Raw genomic sequence first — 12,188 nt, forward strand, 5'->3', positions numbered from 1 at the left:
AACTGTCAGAAAGATGATGGCTTAGATCATCAAGACCATTTCGGCTATAAATGGGTCACAGCTTGCTTGACACTCATGCCTCCACTCTAAGGGTGGCTCTGAAAGGTAGTAAAATAGTGGGCACGCACACAGATGAATGGAAGAATCCACTGAAGTTCAGGATTTCTGGAATCTCAGTATCAGGACAGTATCAGAAGTGGCGTGGAGAAATGGGAAGGTTGGCTGTCTGAGGTGACAGCACAGAAAAAAAAAAGAGGCCTGCAAATTCACATAAAAGTTGCTGGTGGAATGCAACAGGCCAGGCAGCATCTCCAGGAGGGCCTCGGCCCGAAACGTCGACTGTACCTCTTTCTAGAGATGTTGCCTGGCCTGCTGCGTTCACCAGCAACTTTGATGTGTGTTGCTTGAATTTCCAGCATCTGCAGAATTCCTCGTGTTTACGTTTTAAAATTCCACAGTTGTTCGGACTTCATTTGTAACAAATGCGGCAGAGACTAAGCCGCAACAGACCATGTTCAACATGGAGTTGACCACTGAGGCACACACAGTTGTCCCAGAGCATGGAATGCTGTCATATATGACATTGGTGAATGGACGCGAGGAGCTGAATAGACGGTTCAATCTGATTTCATTCCGATCTGATAAGCATTCGCAATGTAAGTGGTAATTATAGCAAATGATTTTTTTTCTGGAGTGCAAACTCGTCACCTGAGTCCTTGTCATCCCATTCCACAAGGAGCCGCGCTCAGAGAACACTGTGAGAGAACTCACCGCCAGCGTCTCGGCGAAGTAGGGACCGAGCGCGCCACCTGCTCCGACTGCCAATTGGCTGCAGCTGCTCCTGATTGACGGATAAGGCAGCCAATGGCCTTCAGACCGGGCCGCTCGACACCTATCCAGCAACCCCCACCGCTTCTCGGCGATGGCCGCGGGAAAGAATATGGCTGCAGTTCCCCAAACTGTCCGGCTCTGATGCTGCCCACCCGGCTGTGTTTACCAATGTTAAATATTAATTCAGTGAATAAAATACTCCGGAGTCAGCGAAAGGCAGCGTTTCTGAGAAGCAGATTGCAGCGCTAAGCACGCCTCCCTCGCACACCATTCGCGTTTAGGTTTCGATGGGATTCCGCCAGGCACTAACGCCCGCCGGGCTCCCGCTTCACAGACATTCAGGCACATTTCACCAAAACTGATCTGACTCAATCAGACTGCACTGCGAGGTACACGGGGCTAGCTCCGGAAGCTGGGCGAGGAGGTCTGTTACATCTTCTCAACTCTGTTTATCTTGTTAAAACGTTTTCCAAATAGCATTATGCTTTGTGTGTGTGGATCTTTTGTTGAATATTTTGTAAAACCGGAATAAAGGATAGATCAAAAACTCTGCTCTTCTCGCAGTTAAATAACCACGATTTGCTACGGATGTGTCAAGTCTCGGTCAGTTTTCCCTTTGTAATTTTGTTCCGATCAGGAATGAAATTTTCTATGCGTCTTTGTAGATTCATAGGAAAAGGGAGCCGAGCTTTGTAAAATGGTAAATCATCGTGGGTCTTATTCTTTGTATTGATCAGATTTCTTGTTTTTTTCCCTCTCTCTGTGTGAACGAGCTGGGATTGTACTCTGGGATTTTGGGTCCTGGGTTTCTGAAACCAGTCCAGCTGCATCGGTATTATTCCTGTATTGTTACTGCTCGTGTTATTTTGGAAAACTGCATACAGTTAGTGTTATGTTCCATATAGCCGTGGTTAGGTTTGGTCCGCACCGCGATCCTCACATTTTGTGAAAAGTACGGTGTGTATTGTGAGCAAGTGGCAAAAAAAATAATCGAAACGTGCTTGATTTTTTCTTAGCATTGGAGAGTGGAGAGTGGAGAATGGCGGGCGGGCTGTTTCCCTTTCTGGGTACATTCAGCTGATCGGGATTTGTGTTTAATATTGGGTTGCTTTGAGCTACGTTACATTTAACTTTTTAGATATTAGTTTATGTACTGAGATGTTGCAAGAAAACATCGAGGCAATTTAACTGCCATCGTCGTAGTAGTCGGCTTCATCCATTGATTTAGCATTCTGCATTGTTAATCCTCAAAACACCGCGGCGACGGTAACTTAAAGAATATTTAGGATTTTCAGATGAACATTTTGACCGTAGTAGGCTGTATTCAGGCGTTTCGATAGATTTATGTCCGATGAGTGTATTTTTAATCGTAAAATTCATGATCATCTTGCTGCTTTGACAAGAATAAGAACTGCTACTGAAACAACGTTTGCGTGTACTTTACGAGATTTCTTCAAGATGTTAACCATCTTATTTTTTGAAGATCGTTGTTGGCTTTCAATATAGAAATAATAGTAAATTTACAAACTGAAAATAAATAGCGAATTTCCATTTGATAATAAATTGGTATTAATTTAGTTTGATACTATGCCAAGAGTGCAATGTTTCGCATCGAAGATTATGAAACAGAAAACTGGTATTTGTTGAACCACAACACACCTGGAATTTACCTTTTACAAAACATTTGAACCAGTGGTATTGTTAGGCAGCGTCGATCAATGGACAACCCCAGAGGGCTTTTGTCTCAGCCTAAGTTGAGAAACTATTTTAATTAGTTAAATTGGTAGAGGATGATCTTCTATATTATTTAATGTAAGTGGATATTTAATATTTGATTGCTGATAAGAAAACACCTGGTGCTGGAGTTTTAAATTATGTAATGCAATAAAATGAAAAAAGTGAAAATTATATCAAAATACACGCATAAATTGCTGTGTATCCTACTTAAGAGCCCCAACTTAAATGTTACAAAATGGCTCTGCATATCTGACAAAAATAGGGTATATTTTTCCCTGAGTTAGAGCCAATGGCCATGTATATAGTCACTGGGATTGAGTTGGAATTTTCCCAGGAATCAGAATCAGGTTTATCATCACTGACATACTGTATGTTCTGATTTTTTTTAATGTAATAGTGGTAAAGTACATTTTACTATAAGTTACAATAAATAAATAATAAATAGTGCAAAAGAGGAATAGTGAGGCAGTGTTCGTAAGTTCACAAACTATTCAGACATCTAATGGCAGAGGGAAAGAAACTTAGTGAAATGTTGAAGGTCGGTCTTCAGGCTCTTGTTCGGCAGTAATGAGAGGAGGGCATGTCTTACTTATGGATGCCGCCTTCTTGAGGTCTAGCCTTTTGAAAATGACCTCGATAGTGGGAGGCCTGTAGCCCTGATGGAAGTGGTTGAGTCTTTCTTTCAATCCTGCACATTGGAGACTGTGTATCGAGTGGTGAAGCAACCAGTCAGAATCTCTCCACCACACATCCGTAGAAGTTTGCTAGAGTCTTTGGTAGCATATCAAATCATCTCAAACTCTCAATAAAGTATAGGTACTGACTTGCCTTCTTTGTGATTGCATCAGTGTGTTGGTCTCAGGATAGATCCTCTGTGATGTTGGTGGCCAGGAACATGAAGCTACTCACCCATTCCACCACTGACCCCCTCAGTGAACACTGATGTGTGTTCTCCCGACTTCCTCTTCCTGAAGTCCATAATCAATTCTTTGGTCTTGCTGAACAGTGAGGAATACTGCCTCACTATTCCTCTTTTGCACTATATATATATATATACAGTATATCAGTGATAATTATTGATGTTACAACACCACTCAAATATGGAAAAACAGATCCTGATTTGTTTCCTCTAATAATACAGTATTTTTTAAAAAGTTCTACTCCTGTTAAGATGGGTTCGATAATGTACCACTTTGCCATTGTAATCACCAGTATATTTCAAATGATTTGTGTTAAACGTTACATGAAGGGAAAAACTGCCCAAATTTGAGACAATATTTAGGGAATCCTAGTAGAGATGGGGCAGTACTCACCGGAAATGTCAGTGGGGAAAGTGTTGGTGCAGCAGCACTTTGGGAACAGTTACCAAATTCTGTAAGTTTCCGGGTAGTTATGGTAAGCGATGTATTTGACCCTCAAATTAAGATCTTGAACTGGTGGAAGGCTGACTTAAGGGACAATCTAGTAAAAGTAAATTGTGAACTGATGCTTCTGGGTAAATTTACAGCTTGCTGGTCGAAGTATTTTATAACAGAGTTATTTACAGGTGTAAGCTTTTTAAAATAGCTTACAATAAGCTTTTTAGGTCAGCATGCTTTGCTAAGTATGAAAGGCAACAGTGGCAGGATTCTGAATGACAGAGGATATTAAATGTTTGCTTGGCGGTTGGGGGGGGGGGGAGGAAAAGGAAACAGGTGGATGAGCAGATAGGGAACAGTGACCAAAACTTCTTAAGTTTTAAGGTAGCTATAGATAAGGATAAATATGGGCCTTGCAGGAGAGTACTAAATTGGAGCAGGGTAAATTGTGAGAGCATTAGGAGGGAACGAGGGAGAGTTAATTGGGAACAGCTGTTTCTGAGCAAGTCCACATCTGACATGGGAAAAGTGTTTAAAGACCAACTGCACAGAATGCAGGACAGGTATGTTCATGTCAGAAGGAAGGGCAAGGATGACAAGGTAAGAGAACCTTGGATGAGGAGAGAGGTAAAGTATGTAGTCAAAAAGAAGAAGTATGTAAAGCTTAGGAAGTGAGAATTAAACTTAGCCCTTGAGGGTGATAAAGAAGCCTAAAAGAACTCAAGAAGGGAATTGGGAAAGCCAGGAAGGGCTATGAAAAGTCCTTGCAAGAAGGATTAAAGAGAATCCCGAGGCATTCTATACATACATCAAGAGCAAGAGGATAACTAGGGAGAGGGTAGGACCACTCAAGGATAAAGGGGGGAAAATTTTGCTTGGATGCAGATTATGTGGGTGAGGTCCTCCATGAGTCCTTTACATCAGTATTTACCAAGGAGAAGGATGTTGAGGATAGGGAGATCAGTGCCAAGCATATTAATAACTAGGGTATTTTGAAGTAAAGGAGGTAGTAGTGTTGGTTTCTTAAAGAACATTGGCGAATAAGTCCCCAGGGCCTGATGGGCTATACACCAGGTTATTGAGAGAGGCAAGAGAAGAGGTTGCTGGGACCTTGACCAATATCTTTGTGTCCTCTCTAGCCATGGGCGAAGTCCTGGAGGACTGGCAAGTAGTTATTGTTCTTCCATTATATGTCACAACAACAGATTCAGCAGCATAGCAGATACGGCAGTTGCTCTTGTGAATATGCATGTGTCAGCTAATTATTATTTCATTGTGATCGTATTTAACTCCATTCTTTTCATAGTAGCGCCTATGGAGACTTGAGCAAAGCACAGCAACGTTTCACTGCCTGCTTGCATTTGGACTGAGAAATTGGACTGTCGAGTTATCCTGCTCTGAAGACTAGCGGTATTCATTTCATATTTAGTTATTCCTTTCAATTGCAGTGTAGGCTTTGTTTTCCATTTGAGAGTTTTAGTTAATGGCCCTGTTTGGCCAAGCTTTTATTGTTTTCCCTTCCCCCTAACTCTGTTTGCATTAAAGTCTGTAAACTATCGACCTGCTTCAGTGTCTCTCGCTCTGCACTTGGGCCATATCTGAATGTAGTGACAGCAAGTCTCAACAGGTGCTACGGCGAAAAGAATGGAGTTAAGCCATGTGCATACTCACGAGCGCAATTGCTGTATCTGCTGCACTGCCGAATCCGTGGTTGTGACATTATTTCCATTATTCAAGAAAGGAACCAGAGGTAATCCTGGAAACAATAGACTGGTGGGCCTCATGTCACTGTTAGAGAAGTTACTGGAGAGAAATCTTTTGGATAGCTATTATGAGCATTTGGAAAACCTAACCTAATTAGGGAGAGCCGGCATGGCTTAGTGTGTGGCAAGTCCTGTCTTACTAACTTGATTGTGTTTTTTGACACGGTCACAGGGGTGATTGATGAAGGTAGAGCTGTGGATGTTGTCTACCTCAATTTTAGTAAGACATTTGACACGGTTGCTCATGGGAGGCTCATCTAGAAGATTAAGAAGAATGGGATCAATGGTGAATTGCATGTTTTGTTTCAGAACTGACTTGCCCGTAGTGGTTGAAGGGATTTATTCTAGCTGGAAGTCTGTGATTAGTGGTGTTCCGCAAGGATCTGTACTGGGACCAACCTCTGCTGTTTGTGATGTATATAAATGACCTGGATGAAAACGTAGATTGGTGTTGTGTATAGCTTAGAAGACTGGTAAAAAAAAATTCAGTGGATTATAGATCAGTTGCAAATATGGGCAGAGAAATGGCAGAAGGAGTTTAACCCGGCTAAGCGTGAAGTGTTTCACAAAGGTAAAGGGACAGTAAACTGTAAAGTGCAGGGGGCTTAACAGTGTTGATAAGTAGTGGGATTTTGGAATCCAGTGTCATAGCTCCCTGAAAGTGAATACAGAGGTTGATAGTGTGGTTAAGAAGGCATATGACATGTTGGCTTTTATTAGTTGTGGCATTGAATTCAAAAGCCAGGAAGTTACTGTATGTTACAGCTTTATAAAACTCCAGTTAGGCTGCATCTGGAGTATTGCATGCAGTTCTGGTTGCCCCATTATAGGAAGGATGTTGAACTTTGGAAAGGGTGCAGAAGAGGTTTACCAGGATGCTACCTGGATCAGAATAAGAATCAGGTTTAATATCATTGGCATAAGTTGTGAAATTTGCTCTTGTTTTGTGGCAGCAGTACAGTACAATACATAATAAAAAAACTACAAATTGCAATAAGAAATATATATAATAAAAATGAATTCAATACGTAGTGCAAAATGAGAGCAAAAAAAAAGTGAGGTCATGTCATTGTCCATTTAGAAATCTGATGGCAGAGTGGAAGAAGCTATTCTTGGAGAGACTGGACAAGCTTAGGTTGTTTTCTCTGGACCGTCGAGGCTGAGGGGAGATCTGATAGAGGTTTATAAGATTATGAGGGCTGTAGATAGGATAGGTAGACCGTATCTTTTACCCAGGCTTGAAGTGACTCATACCAGAGGGCATGCATTTAAGGTAAGAGGGGGTACGTTCAAAGGAGATGTGAGGGGCAAGTTTTTTTTACACAGAATGGTGGTGCCTGGAATGTGCTGCCTGGGGTGGTGGTAGGGGCAGATACATTTGGGCTTTCAAGAGTGGGTTAGATAGATACATGAATATGAGGGAAATGGGAGGATATGCACATTGTGTAGGCAGAATGGATTAGTCTAGTTGGCCATTTAATTGGTTCGGTACAACATTGTGGGCCGAAAGCCCTATTTCCTGTGCTGTACTGTTCTATGTATTAACAATCAGGATCATGGAAGTATCTTGAAGAATATAAAGCATGTGGGAGAGAACTTAATAAATAAATTAAGAGAGCAAAAAGTGGCAGTGAAATATCTTTGTGAAGTGAGAATACTTTGCGAAGACTTTCTGTAAGGTTATTAGCAGCAAGAGGGTGATCATGTTAAGAGTGCATCCCTTTAGCGAACAAAGAGGTACTGTATGTGTGGAGTCTGGTGATATGAGTGAAGTTGTAAATAAGTCCTTCTCATCTATATTTAGCAAGGAGAAGGACATAGGAAATAGTGGGTTTGGGGAGGGGAACTTGGGTAATCTGGATAAGGTCAGTATTAAGAAGTTCAAAGTTCATAGCTCAAGGTAAATTAATTAATGAAGTACATAAATGCTACCATATACCACCTTGAGGTTCATTTACTTGCAGGCATTTACAGTAATACAACAAAATTTTTCAAAAAACCGTAAATAAACAAACAAGACTACAAACGTCCAATGTGCAAAAGAAGACAAACTCTGCAAATAAAAATAATGCTGAGAACATGAAGGTTTCCTTGAAAGTGAGATTGTAGGTCGTAGGATCAGTTCAGAGTAATGGGGAATGAAATCGTGTAGTAAATGTTACAGAATCTTGCGGAGTGGGACCTAAGACTCATCCTGTCTGGTGATAGTGATGAGAAGAGAGCATGGCCTGGATGGTGGGGGTCTTTCATGATTCGCTATGTCCTTGTAAATGTGCTCAGTAGTGGGGAGGGCTTTACCTGTGATGGACTGGGCCGTATGCACTACTTTTTGTAGTTTTTTCCCTGCAAGGACTTTGGTGTTCCCATACCAGGCTGTGATTTAACCAGTCAGTATTATCTCCACCACACATCTGTAGACGTTTGTCAAAGTTTTAGATAACATGCAAATCTGCGTAAACTTCTAAGAAAATAAGGGTGCTGCCGTGCCTTCTTTACAGTTTCATGTTGGACCCGGGACAGATTCTCTGAAATGATAATGCTAAGAAATTTAAAGTTGCCTGCTCTCTCTATCTCTGATCCCCTGCTGAGAACTGGCTCATTGACCTCAGTTTTTCTCCTCGTGTAGTCAATAATCAGTTCATTGGTTTTGCTGACATTGAGTAAGAGGTTGTCATAGCAGCATTCAGCCAGATTTTCACTCTCCCTCCTATAGGCTGATGTGTCAACACCTTTGATTTGGCTGACAACTGTGGTGTCATCGGCAAACTGAAATATGCATTGGAGCTGTACATAGTCACCCAGTTATCAATGTAAAACGAGTAGAGCAGGGAGCTAATCACACACCCTTGTGGTGTGCTGATGGAGTTTGAGGAGGAGATGTTGTTACCAATCCGAACTGACTAGGATCTGCAAGTGAGGAAATTGAGGATCCAGTTGTGCAAGGAGGTATTGAGGTCTTGGAGTTTATTGATTAGTTTTGAGGCGATGATACTATTGAATGCAGACGTGTAGTTAATGAAGAGATTTCTGATGTATGCATCTTCACAGTTCAGATGTTCCAGATTTGAGTGGAGAGTCAATGAAATAGCATTTGATTTTGATCTGCTGTGCCAGTAGGCAAATTGGTGCAGATTCAAGTCACTCCTCAGGTCGGAGTTGATATGTTTCATCACCAACCTCCCAGAACACTTCATCACAGTGGATGTAAGTGCTACTGGAGAATAAGCATGTTACTATGTTCTTCTTGAGCACCGGTATAATTGAAGCCTTGAACCAGGTGGGTACCTCAGACTGCCGAAGCAAGAGGTCAAAGATATCAATGAAAACAGCAAAAAGTTGAAAAATGCAGGTCTTCAGTACTTGGCCAGGTACCCCGTCTGGGCTGGATGCTTTCTGTGGGTTCACCCACCTGAAGGATACTCTCACGTTGTCCTCAGAGACTAAAATCACAGGGTTGTCATGGGTTGTGTGAATTTGTGAAGGTGCCTCCATCTTTTGATGGCCAAAGTAAGCATAAAAAGCATTGAACTCATCTGGGTGTGAAACTTTGTTGTCACATATGTTGTTTGGTTTCACTTTGTAGGATGTGATAGCATTCAAGCCCTGCCACAGATGTCGAACATCTTCAGTGATTCAAGTTTGGTCCAGAATTGCTGCTTTGCATGTGGAATGGCTTTCTGGAGGTCATATTGTGACCTTTTGTATTTTACTTGGCCTTCAGACCTGAACACCATTGATCTTGCCCTCAGCGGATTGAGGATCTCTTGTTTCCTCGAGGGCTTTAGTTGGGGAAGACTCTGAATGATTTTGTGGGGGAGGGGGAGGACACTTGTCTATGACTATCTTTATAACGTCCATGCCAACCGTGACATATTTGTTCAAACCCTCTGACGAATTCTTCATCATAGCCCAGCCCACCAACTCGAAGGCCATTCCTCTGCCTCCCACATCTACCTCTTTGTCACCCTTACCCTTGGAGTCTTGCTGTTTAGCCTCTGTTTGTATGCAGGTAGGAGGAGGACAGCCAGTTGATCTATCTACTCTAGGTTCTGAGGAAGTAGAGGCACTGTTGCACCTTCTTTTTGATGGCACTTGTGTGCTGGTCTCAGGACAGATCCTCTGATGTGATAATGCCAAGGACTTCAAAGCTACTAACCCTCTCCAGCTCAGAGCTCCTAATGAGGTCTCAATTATGGCCTTTTGGCTTTTTCCTCCTGTAGTGGATAATTAGCTCTTTGGTTTTGCTGACATTGAGTGAGAGGTTGTTGTTGTGGCACCACTCAGCCGGATTTTTATTCTCCCTCCTATATGCCGATTTGTTACTGCCTTTGATTTGGCATGTTGTCAGCAAACTTAAAATATGGCATTGGAGCTATACTTAGCCACACAATCATAGGTAAAAAGTGAGTAAAGCAGGGGGATAAGCACACAGCGTTTGTGTGCACCTGTGCTGATGGCGAATGTGGAGGAGATGTTGCCAATAATCTGTACTAACTGGGGTCTGTCAGTGAGGAAATTGAAGATCCAATTGCAGAGGGAGGTATTGAGACCCAGGTCTTTGAACTTAGTGTTGAGTTTCGAGGGGGTAATAATGGTGAATGCGAAGCTGTAGTCAAGGAGGAAGATCTAGGTGTTCCAGAGCTGAGTGAAGGGACAATGAACAGACATCTGCTGTTGATCTGTTGTTGCTGTAGGCACATTGGAGCAGATCCAGGTCACTCCTCAGGCAGGAGTTGATATGTTTCATGACCAATTTGTCAAAACATTGCATCGCTATTGATATAAGTGCTACTGGATGATTGTCATTGATGTAGATTACCATCTTCTTCTTGGGCTCTGGTATGAGTGAAGTCTGCTCGAAGCAGGCAGGTACCTCAGACTGCTGAAGCAGGCGGAAAGGGGTTGTTTCTGTGCTTCGTTACTCTAACTCAATATCCCCAGTCCTGAACTACAATCTTTTGTTTTCTTCCTTATGAGAGTAAATATAATTGATTGTAAATATAATTCACTCTTCAACTATGAACCGGATAATATCAGCCCAAAGTATCCAAGATGGTGGTCTAAGAGCACTTTTACCCAATTTATCTTTCAGCTTTCTCTCCATTGTGGAAAGATCTAAAGGCCAATGCAGTTGAAAGCCAAGTTTCTAAGTAAGTATTCTGGCCTACTTTGGAGAAATCTAATAATTGAAGTCTAATAATTTAACCATGTGTTGCGTGTGTGTTGCTTTTCTGAATCTGTTGAAAGCTATTCTTTTGCCTCTTTTATATGTTGTAATACTGAAATGGGCAGTTGCTGTAATATTTTTTGTTTAATTTTGATAAAAATGTAATACATATGTTATTGAGGGAAAAACGTATATATATTTTAGACTGGAATTTCATATAAAGAAATGTTGCGTTTTTGTAAGAGTTTGAGATCATTAATCTTGCCGACGAATATTTGGGTTGAATGTCACAACCAGTTAAGGAGAATTGTTTCATTCAAATAGATAGAATAAAATGTTATTTAAAATTTGAAGCTAATCCAAGTTGTTACATGTTGAGGGACACGTAGAGGAGGAACCTGGTATGAATTTGAACCAGTAGTACATGCTTTAAGTAAAATGGCGTACAACATAAATTGATATAACAACATTGTGCAGTCATTCTCCAAGGTGATGTGTTGTTCGGCACTGGAAAGTTATCTGGGAGGATGCAGTTCATGTATATCTAATACATTGATTCTCTGGTTGTCAGAAAGCACTTACTCTAGGATATTTATCAAATGTGACAGATATTTGGTATTATCATACCATCTGGTAATATTGTAACCAAGAAGAAATTCAGGATAGAGACACAAAGTTTACATGAGTGGTTTTTACTTTGAATATTTTCTCTTGAAAGAAATGATAGGACATCCTGGGGTTAAAGAATCCTGATATGCAGTAAAATTAATAAATTTAAACATATGAATACTTCACTGGTGACATTGGGGATTTTTATGGCATTTCAGAATGGGTAAAACAAGAGGTGGTTGCATGCATATGTGAGGGCAATGATGAATCTTTTCAATATTATGCAGGACAGATTATTTGCAACTTTAAATCAATGTGATCTCCAGAAACTTTAAGTAATTTTCTCTGCCTAAGAACAAAAATTTAATTTGCAGTTCTTGTGTGTATTACTATCAGTCTATGTCTTTCTTCTAAATTACTGAAGCAGGCATGCACAGTGTGAATTGCATCAAGACAGCATTCCTCCTTCGGTCAGAAGAGAGTTTCTGTTGAAGGATATGTTTCATTTATTTGACGAACTATTATTAAGAACAATGCCTAACCTGCTGAGTTGCTGCAGCCAGATGGCTTCACCATTCTCCACAAGAACAGGACAGCTCAGTCTTTTGAAGACAGAGGAGGTGGAGTATGCTTTATGATTAGCTCATTGTGGTGCAGAAACATGGCGGTTTTGTCTCAGTCCTGCTCACCCGGTCTGGAACACCTAGCAGTCAAATGTCATCC

The 12,188-nt window shown here is 41.3% G+C and overlaps 1 protein-coding gene across 3 annotated transcripts in view; it reads left to right on the forward strand.

The window, feature by feature from the left end:
* Window positions 1–935: 935 nt before the first annotated feature.
* The window catches only part of LOC134348081 (rho guanine nucleotide exchange factor TIAM1-like), a 320,986-nt gene continuing 309,733 nt past the window's right edge, over window positions 936–12,188 (forward strand). For all 3 annotated transcript variants that reach the window (XM_063050923.1, XM_063050924.1, XM_063050922.1), the window contains exons 1-2: window positions 936–1,255; window positions 10,782–10,839. The gene's annotated coding sequence lies outside the window, so the exon portion shown is untranslated. The remainder of the gene's footprint in view (window positions 1,256–10,781; window positions 10,840–12,188) is intronic.

This window comes from Mobula hypostoma, chromosome 6 (assembly GCF_963921235.1).
Source record: "Mobula hypostoma chromosome 6, sMobHyp1.1, whole genome shotgun sequence".
NCBI lineage: Eukaryota > Metazoa > Chordata > Chondrichthyes > Myliobatiformes > Myliobatidae > Mobula > Mobula hypostoma.